The sequence below is a fragment of the Adiantum capillus-veneris genome, chromosome 27 (assembly GCF_014529385.1).
Source record: "Adiantum capillus-veneris isolate H3 chromosome 27, ASM1452938v2, whole genome shotgun sequence".
NCBI classification, from domain to species: Eukaryota; Viridiplantae; Streptophyta; class Polypodiopsida; order Polypodiales; family Pteridaceae; genus Adiantum; species Adiantum capillus-veneris.
The window spans coordinates 141,207,546-141,218,055 of NC_140957.1; positions in this window are offsets into that span (position 1 = coordinate 141,207,546).

Consider the following 10,510-nt stretch of genomic DNA (forward strand, 5'->3'; position numbering starts at 1 on the left):
CACCAAACAGCGAGGATAGAGCAAAGACGAGAAGGGGGAATAGGGGAAGGAGATGAAAACAAGCTTGGCTATGGTCCCTTTCAATTACTGACAAAAAACACCTGTTACAACCCTAGGAATTCTCTGCTATCCCACGGCTCTTCCGGCTCCTACACGATGAGCATCAAAGAGTTCTGGCGATGCCTGGTGTCATCTTAGAGCGACTCCCCTCTTGAGAACACGAGCAAAAAGACCTTTGTTGCCTTCATTGGTTCAAAGAAGCTTCCAACACTCCTCCTTCTTTGCCGTTGGAGACTCCTCCTCGGACTCTGGCTCCTTCGCCTTCGATTTCCCGCGCAAAAAAATCCACTCCTTAGCTCTTGTGAGAGCTCCCTCTTCTTCTTCTCCGTCCTAAAAAAAAAAGGCCTCCCACATGCAAAAACTCGGACCCCTATGGGCGTGTGAGGACCTCTTATTTTGGGCCTAGCCTTTTCTTTTTTTAGCACCTCTCCTTTAACTAGGGCACCGACAACGGCACAGTCGATGCTCCCACTTTCCATCTCAAAAAGCTTTGGCGCGGGATAGAGCCCCCCTGTAGCGAGTGCCAAGTCAGCACGACGACCAGAAGGCACTGCCCTCTGCAGTCAACGACCAAAATTGGCCCATGGACCATTGTCACCACCCACCACCATAACAACGCTTGCTGCACGCCCCATAGCCAAGGGAGCTCAAGGTCTATGCCACGTGGCCGCTTTGGGTGGCCCCCCTCCAAAACCCACCAAAAGTCTTTCAAGGATCCCCAAGATTTCCAACCTTTTGACCCACTCTCTCTGCCTATAATCCATCACTGGAAGCTCCATTTTTCAACCCGTCAAGCATGGCCCCAAGCCGACTATCTGGGCTGCAAATCCACCTGCTCTCCCCGCATTCAGGTTGTCCTGGACCCGCTCACCAAAGCCGCCAAAAAAAGAAAAAATCACATGGTATTGCATAGCTGTCGTCTGGCATCAATTTCAGCTGGCAGTATCGGGCTGTTCGAGTACCCAATTCATGAGTAATAACTTTCTACTAGCTCCATATGTTGAGCACTCCCTTCTCGAACTATGTCCATCTCCAAAAAACACCATATGACACATTGATCGAGGCGATCAACCCATCACAAACCTGGCCCCCGACAAAAATTTGACTGCTAATAACTTGACATCCAAAGCTTTGATTGCAGGTCTGAAAAGACAATCAAGTTCCACAAATCAAGCACTATACACCTATAGATCCAAATTGGCTCGGACTACCTGGCATCATTTGGCATGTGCGTCTCGGATCTGCAACCACCTCCAACTTCTAAGCATCGTATCTTGAACACTGTGGTTCCATTTGATGAGTCGTATGGACCTGTTCCTTTAGCCCCTCAAGATCTACATATAAAAAGCTTTATCATCCCTCATTATTACTATTAGTATTACACCTATCGATTGTTGATGTACTCAGCTGGGCCAAAAACTAGCACCTCGAACATTCTTCACATGCTATCCTGTTAGGCCCTATCTGGAGCCTTTTTGGTCTATCAAATCTCAAAATGCATACATCTCTGCCACTTGCCTACCCAGGCTCTGCCCATCTGCTCTATCCCTCTGCCATGCATATGTAAGCATACACTTCATTGCTTGTGCCATCTTCTAGGGTCGACACACTTTGGATACACCAGTGTCATGAGCTGATGATAGAAACATAGTATGCCATCAAGCATCGCTCTTCGACTCTAGTGTCGTCCATGAATTCTCATTTGGAGGCGTCTCAGCTTAGAGATCGGAAGTGGCCGCAAACAAGCTGGGGAAAACCCCACGCAAGTCCAACTGCCCTTCTTTTTGTTTGCTCTTGGCCTGAAAGAAGAGGTAGCTGCATCCTCCACATCAGCATGCGATGAGGATTATGCCGCATCCAACTTCTTTGTGCCGTCCCCATACGAGGTAACTTCGTTCGTGAAGACAGAGCTCTTGTAGCACTTGGTTGCCGTGAAGCGTCAAGAGGTGGAAAACTACATATACATGGTTTACCCAATGTGGGCTACGTCCATGAGAAAGCAGTCACTCAATGGATTACCTTGTTTCATCAACTTCACAATAGATTTTGTGTGTAGAAGAGGCCTCCTTTTATAGGCCAAAAGGGCTACCCTCTCTCATGAGAGGCAGCCATGTGTAGCCGCCCTTGTGTAGACAAGTCCGAGTTGAATTCTCCCATGTGCCTATGTGTGGTTGTCCTTGAGAATACAAGTCCGCCTAGAAATCGGCCACTGGTCAAAGACTTCCGCCCACCAGCCATTGACAACCGTCCATTGACAATTGGCCAACCGAAGGACCGTAATATTCTAGCAAAAAAATTAATATTTTGACGAGTGATTTTTCTTACGCATGATGTCTTCTCCTCATAATTTGGGGGCCTTACAAATGTGCGTTTTTGAGAGTAAAAGTTACAAGGGGTGAATCATGCTCCATACTTAACATGCAGGTGGCAAACCAGAGTGCAACTAAAGGGCACCCTTGGCAAAGTCGTAGGTTGTCACAACGATTTTCGTGAGGGAATCCAACAAGATGCTCATGGAGGGAAAGAAGAAAACATGTTTTCAAGTTTGCATGTTAAAAGAAAAGTGAAGGGTGAAGCGCCATCTCAAAAGGTTTGCTTGGAAATTTGATAGGAAAAAGAAATGGATGAGATAATCTCTCTCTCTCTCTCTCTCTCTCTCTCTCTCTCTCTCGTTGCATACGTGGAAGATATATTTTCTCCACCAGAGTAGGAGCTAGAGTGGTTTGCGATGATAATGGGTTAGCATGTTTCTAGAGAGAGAGGGAGGGGGATGTAGCAGAGGAGAAATGGAGGATGGGCACAATGGGAAGGGGCCTCTCCTTATCTCCATGTCTCGCTCTCAGATGTTGGCTTGTCATTTGAGCATCTTTTGCATAATTGGGCCACCTCATATAGGGCAAGCATTGCGTAGGGGACAAGCATGGGGGCACAACGTGCTTACCGAGGGAGAGAGTCAGAGGCAAGGAGTTGGGGGGCTCGTCTTAAACCTTGGGGAACAAGGAAGGCTCACGAGAAACTTGTTTTCCAACGAGAGAGAAAAAGGGTCCAATAAAATTTTACTCGTTTCCTTCAAGGAAAACTCTAAACCTAGCCTAGATTTTTTGATTTAGGCAGTTAAAAATACACTAAAGGCCGGTTTTTTGCGAACACTCCCATTGTCTAGAAAATTTCATGGAAGCTTACGTACCTCCATACAAAATCACACACACCTTTTTGATGTGAGGAAAGCCGAATTGGTGCCCTCACATGCTCAAAAACAAGGTAGAAGCAGTGCAGGACTCCACTAGTGCACCATAGGAGAATCAAGTGTATCCCCCTTCAAAGAGGTTGAAAGTGCTAATATTTTGTAAATAAGATCATCCCTAGCTTGGGTTGTCATGGTAATGTGAAACTCAATTTTCTCCCCATTTGTAACTCAAAATGTGAAATTTTAACCATTTTTAGCCCAAGAATGACCTATTTTGCTAGCAAAATGCCCAAACAAGCTGGGGAAAAATCCTTAAAATTTGTGAAAATCACCCTTGAGCTAAATTTTCATGTTGAATATCATTTTTCCACATGATCACCTCTAATCACATAATTGATAGTTGTGCACACCAATTGCTATTTTTGGAAGGTGCTCACCCAAATTGAACTTTCTAGGCAAAATGAGTATGCTACCATGATGCACTTGACATATGTACATTATTAAACCAAAGTAGGCATGTTATAAAGTGAGAAAACATGTGATGGTGCCATGTCTAGGGCCACAACTTCTCGATCAAGTATGTACATGAGTACAACCGTTGCAATTGCTTTCACACATATGACACTATGTGCAATGTAGCATTCACTCCCACATATCAAAAAGCATACAAAGTGATGTGGACACTTTCATTTCACATTACATCTATTCCATGTCACAACATCCACCCCCTTTAAACATGCACATCCTTTAGCATGTGCCACAATGGTCTTTGTTAAGCATCAAAATTCATGGTCAAAACACCATATCTTCACTTCGCACACAATCAGATCCTTCATCTTCATGACTTTCTTGTGCATCAAAAAAATCATTATCCCCTCTTCATTTGAACACTCTGATTCTTTTCCCTATGATGGGGATTTTTATTTTTGTCCCATCAAGCTCACTCAAGGCATACATAGCATTTCCATACACATGTTTAGCAACATACGGCCCCAACCATCCTTTTCCAAACTTTTTCATTGTAGCATGCTAGTGACGGGAGTAAAGCGAACCCCGGACCCCGACAGCCTCTAAAACGTTGGGGGCCGAATTGGCACGCCTCGAGCCTATCACGATAAAGCGAACAGGGGGGGCACCACCTAGGTTTGAGCGGCTAGGATGCAGACCACGATGATGTGAACACCGAAAACTTACACACACACACACACACACAAAGAGAGAGAGAGAGAGAGAGAGAGAGAGAGAGAGAGAGAGAGAGAGAGAGATAGATAGATTTTATTATCGTCCTCGGAGGTCAAATATGACATATGGGACCAAGGTTACATGTGATGTAGTATGTGTATGGCTGATGAGTGACTCTGGATGCTCCAAAATTGTGGTGATGAGAGTCGCAATGGAGAGCCCACACTGTGGCTGGGAGAGGAAAGTGTGTAGGTCTAAGTTATGGCTGAAAATGTGAGAGAAGCAAGTTCGGATGTGACCAAAAACTAAGCACTCTAGTAGTGTGTGGTACTCAGACTGTCGAACTTGTAGTGAGCATAATGTACACAGTTGATTCGACTCTTCTCCATTGCCCCAATGCCCTATCTCGCATCGAAGGAAATGGGAGCTAAGCCGAATGGCTGCGATACTGCGTATCGCGGACAAGGGAATAGGCTCAAGCATGTAAGTGTGAGTACAGTTTCCTCTCTCAGCAAAGAACATGGTTTTGTAGTTGGGGGCAAATATGGGTGGTGTAATGTATGAAGCGTGACCCACCGGATTTCTCCCAAGCCGTAATACATTGGCGTTGTAGAAAAGCTTCATTCACTTGAGATTCAATTGAAGCATCATGTAGCAAGTGTAATGCATCCCATCTCCCAAACCACTTCTTTATGTCTTGCATCCATCCCGTGCTCAAGATCTTGCTTTTATGCGTCTTTTGAACTTTTTTGCTTGCTTCCCATGCAATTGTAGGAAGTCAATGTGAGGGGTTTTGACGCATCTTTATCATGTACTCCACAACCCTTTCCATGCACATAACATCAATTGAAAGAGATCCCGACTCAAGAAGTAGGAGCATATATGGTGTTTGTGTCTTAACTTGGAGAAAGTTTGTAAGAAAATGCTTTTGGACATTTTCAAACTCTTTTGGACATTCTCAAACTCTTTCCAAGTAGACTTTGAGATGATCCCGCCCCACACTTCAACTCCATAAAGAAGAACAGGTGTCACCAATGCATCAAAAAGATACTTCTTGAGAATCCAACACTTGATGTTTCCCGCATTACACATGTTCTCAAATGCATAATATGCTCTCTTTCCCGCTTCTAAACGACGCATAGCACATTCATGCCACTTGTGATTGGATGGAACCTCAAGGCCAAGGTACTTAAAGCTCTCAACAACTTCAAGTGTCTCATTGTTGTCTATGCAAGCAAAATTTCTCAAGGACAACCATAAGCTTTTGTGCATCTTCTAAAGTGTGTGCTAGAAGCACTACATCATCCGCATACAACAAAAGCATGATTACCGCATTGCAAATAGTGACCTCTTCAATGCCTTCTTCTTGCATAAATTCAAGTACCATTTGTTCCAATTGATCAATGCATAGACAAAAGAGAGTTGGTGACAATGGACATCCTTGTTTAACCCCAATAGTGCTTACAAAAATTTCTGAAATTTCTCTTCCCATGCACAATTGACCAATCACCTTCTCATAGATTTGAGAAATTACCGCAAGCATAAACTCACTTGGCACTTGGAGTTCTTCCATCCTTCTCCACAAATTGTTATGTGGAATCATATCAAAGGCTTTCTTAAAGTCCACAAAACAACAATACAATCGCTTGCCTTTCAACCGACTTTCCTCCATGAGAACATGAAGAGTGACAAGATGATCAATGGTGCTATGGCATCGACGAAAACCCGCTTGTCCCTTTGCACACTTGTCATTCTCTTCAGCCCAATCACTCAATTTCATCTCGATTATGCACCCAAACAAATTTTCCATAAGAGACCCAATCATTATAGTCCGGTAGTTGTTTACATTCTTTACATCCCCTCCTTTATGCAAAGGCTTAACCCAATTAGTACTCCAATCATGAGGCATACCATGTTGAAGTGCAAGGTTGAACATATCACACATCCACTCATGGGTAAAATCTCCCGTCCATTTGATCATCTCCGGCTTGATACCTTGAAGATCTTCCGCTTTGCGAGTGGCCAACTTTTCAAGCCCACCGCATACATCCTCAATAGTAAAAAAAGAGGGCATACATGGGAGTGAACCATAAAATGACATTTTTTCAGCATTTGCTTGCTCATATAATTACCTACAATGTGTGTACATATCAACTAGATTCAAGTTACCAAAATTCTCAACCCGCTTGCCCCTCAAGTTTCTCAAAAATCTTCCACATGCATGTGCCTTTTCTTGGACTTGAAAAACTTGTTGCTTTACTTCCTATCTTCTTCTCTTCTTTTGAATCAATGCCTTGTATGTATATAAATGACTTTGATAGTTGTCTTTGTCCATAGTTGCATCAAGCTTTATCAAGGACTTTCGAGCATCTTGACATTCTTTATCAAACCACCTTTTACGTGATCTATCTTTGTTGATACCATGGAGATGCTTTATGGCAAAGCATTCTTCCACACAAGAACAAATAGCTTTCTTGAAAGCTTCCCATTTAGTTTCCAATGGTGCATCATGTTGAAGCTTTGTCATCCATAATTTTTGCTCAACCATTTCAATGTACATTGGTGCCCGTTTGAAATCCATACATAGTGATAAGTTCTCTTTCCTTTGGCTGAGATTATCATGCTTAGTTGCTTCTCCACATGAAAGGTCAATACATAAGGTGCGATGGTCGGATTCCGGGGTCCATTGACCGAACATAAAACTCTTTATGCGATACATGATGGCTTCAGAGAGTAGCATATAGTCAATCACACTTTCCCCATTATGTCTCCTACATGTAAATCCATTGGTTCCACTCCACAAAGATACACCATTGGCAATGAGCATACCCGTGCTATTACACATGTGTAAAAGTAGCTTTCCATAGTGATCTGACTCTTTCTCATCCATTGAAGTACGATCATACAAGTGAAATTCCCCCAACTCCCTTGAAATGTATGGCATATCAAATTGTTAAGTATCATGTTGCAAAGTTTTTGTGCGAGCATTCATATCCCCAAATACAATAACATCACCTTCACCTTTGAAATAAGCGCACACACACACACACACACACACACACACACACACACACACACACACAGAGTGAGAGAGAGAGAGAGAGAGAGAGAGATTTACAAATGAAGAAAACCCTTGGGGTTGTGAGGGAGAATTATTTCTACAGTATTTTACAATGACCTTCCTTCCAGCGAGGCGGCACAGGGTGGTGGTAGAGAGGTAGGGAGAAAAGAAGGTGAAACTACTTGGTGCGTTCTCTAAGACGACTCAATGATTGTGAAGCTTGCTACCAAGTGCGTGTATATGTGTGTGCATCGACCATTGGAGTCGAGAGGTGGACGTGGCTCCCTTCGCATGGTGCAATTCCCAAAGCAAACCATCACACAAGCCCTCCTCCCCGTGATGCCAATAGTGTCAACTCTTCCCACTACACTCTACCAAGTGCCGACCTCTCATGAACTCCCCCCCCCCCCCCCCCCCCGATAGTGACCTCTCAATGCTCTTTTATAGGTGTTGGCTGCTTGGATTAGGGTAATCTCGATTTGATTAGGGTAAGCTAATTGGGGAGACAAAGCAAGGCAGTGGGCCCGGTGTGGTTGACCCTTTCTTTGTCTTGGGGGGTTATTAAAAATGAGAATCTCTAGGTGGACCTTTGTGACCATCACCTAGAGAGAGAGAATTTACAAATTGGGAATTTTACAAGGCTTGGGTGAAAACTGAAGAAATGATGAACATAACCTACAAATTACTGAAAATGGCATAGTGGTTGCGTGATGCCGGTGCGTCGGTGTAGCGCGTACGTCTTTTTGGGGTTGGTCGGGGCATGCCTTCGGTGCATTTCTTCTTTTTGTTGTCGGCGGCGCGTGATTCAGACTTCTCCTTCTTTTCCATGTGTTGTAGTCGTAGACGTCCTTCGTTTTTTTTTTGTATTTTTTTGTGTGGTGCATGCATATATGCATGTGTGTGTGTATGTATGGGTGGGTGCGTGTATATGTATATATATATATATATATATATATATATATATATATATATATATATATATATATATATATATATATATATATATATATATATATATATATATATATATATAGGTGTGCATGTATATTTACATGTGGGTGCATCTGCGTGCGTGGGAACGGGGGGGGTTATTGTATATATATATATCTTTTTTTTCTGTTTTGATTTACGGCAGTGCTGTGGCGATGCAGAGACGGCGGGGGGGGGGGGGGGGGGGTGAGGGTGGTGAATGGGGGGGGGAGGTGTGTGTGCTCAGCGGGTGTGTGTGTGTGTGTGTGTTTGTTGTGTGTCAAGCGGCGCAGCATGGGCTGTGAACAGAGAGAGCGCGAGTGGCGGTGTGGAGCCGAGCAGCCTGCGGGCGAGACAGAGCACGAGAGAGAGAGCATGAGGGGGGGGGGGGGGGGGGGGAGATGGTGAGGGAGGGAAGAGGGGATAGGGGTTGTGAGGGGTGTGCATGGCCGAGGAGAGTGCACGCGAGTGTGGATGAGCGCAAGCGGCGGGGTGGAATCGACAGCGGGCGAGACAGAGGGGGGGGGGGGGGGGGGGTTGCTTAGTCAACTAGAGAGAGGGAGAGATTATGTGGCTTAGGGGTGGTTCCCACCAAGGGAAGAGAGGGAGATAGGGGTTGTGAGGGGGGGGGAAGAGAGAGAGGATATGGTGGGGGGGTTTATAGGATAGAGGAAGAGAGGGTGAGAGAGATAGTGGGAAGGAGAGATGGTGCTTGCCCCTAGGCCCGCCGTGGCTACTCCCAAGAAAGAGAGAGAAGTAAGGCTAGGTGTAGATGGGGGGGGGGGTGCTTAAGGCCGAAGGGAGTGTGGACGAGAGGGGGTGGGGGTACGGCCCGTCAGGGTTGGAGTGTGGACAAGCAGAGAGAGAGAGGGGGAGAATATTTGGAAGAGAGAGAGAGAGGATACTATCTGTGGCGGCCCGCCGGGACTGGAGTGTGACAGAGATACCAAAGGCACCCACCGGGTCGGATGATGCAGCAGCAGAGTAGGAGAGAGAGAATATTAGCGGGGCCAAGCAGTAAGAGAGAGAGAGATCGTCTTTTGGTGATAATGGGGGGGTGTGGCCAAACTGGTGGCGCCCCACTGGTGGTTAACCTTGGGGGGGGGTAGGTGAATGGTAAAGGGCTTTTTTCCCCCCCTTTTTGGTAACAAACCTTTCCTTCTTTAGGGTATGGTTCTCACGGGCACGGTTTCGAAAGCCGGCCATCATTAGCCCTCCCATCTGGCTAGAGGCATTCATGCTTCTAGCCCTTTCTCTGCATATTTAGTTGTGGAGTTAGAGGGTTCTCCCTCTTCTAGAATGTCTAGCATGAATTCTGGATCAAAACTAAGAAAATACCTTTTCAGCCTCCATCCATTGACCCTAGTCTTGTGAATTCTCCCATCTGCTTCCATCAGCTTATAGCTGCCGTTGTCATAGCGTTTCTTGATGATGAATGGTCCTGGGTTGAAATTTCTTATCCTTCCTGGTGTCGAATCTGTTGTCCTATCTCAGCACTAACATACCTTTTTCCAGTCCCTTTCCTATAAGCCCTTGATTGAAAGTGAGCCGGCGTCGTTCTGCCTGTGTTGCATAGTGATTGATTGCTTCTTCCCTATCTAGTTGGAGCCTCTCGAGATCCAGGATATGGTTTCGGAGATTTATGATTGGACACTGTATCTGGCTAGCTAAGACTTGTAAGCTGGCTATTTGTAACTCAATAGGTAGAATTGCCTCCTTCCCATAAACTAGATGGAAAGGGGTGAAACCTAGTGATGTTCGGAACGTCGTTTGGTAGGCCCAAAGAGCTGCCATAAGATGTTTATCCCAGTCTCCTGTGTGATTGTTCACCTGATTTTTGATGATTTTACAAATCATTCCATTTACCTTCTCTACCAGACCATTGCATTGTGGATAGTATGGTGTGGAATGTTGGCGTGTGATGCCTAACTTCTTCATCAGTTCTCCTACCAGATCGCCTCTAAAATCTGGTCCTCTATCTGATATTATCTCAAGAGGCAACATATATGCTCAAAAATGAACTTTGCTACCTCTTGGGCTGTAATGCGGGT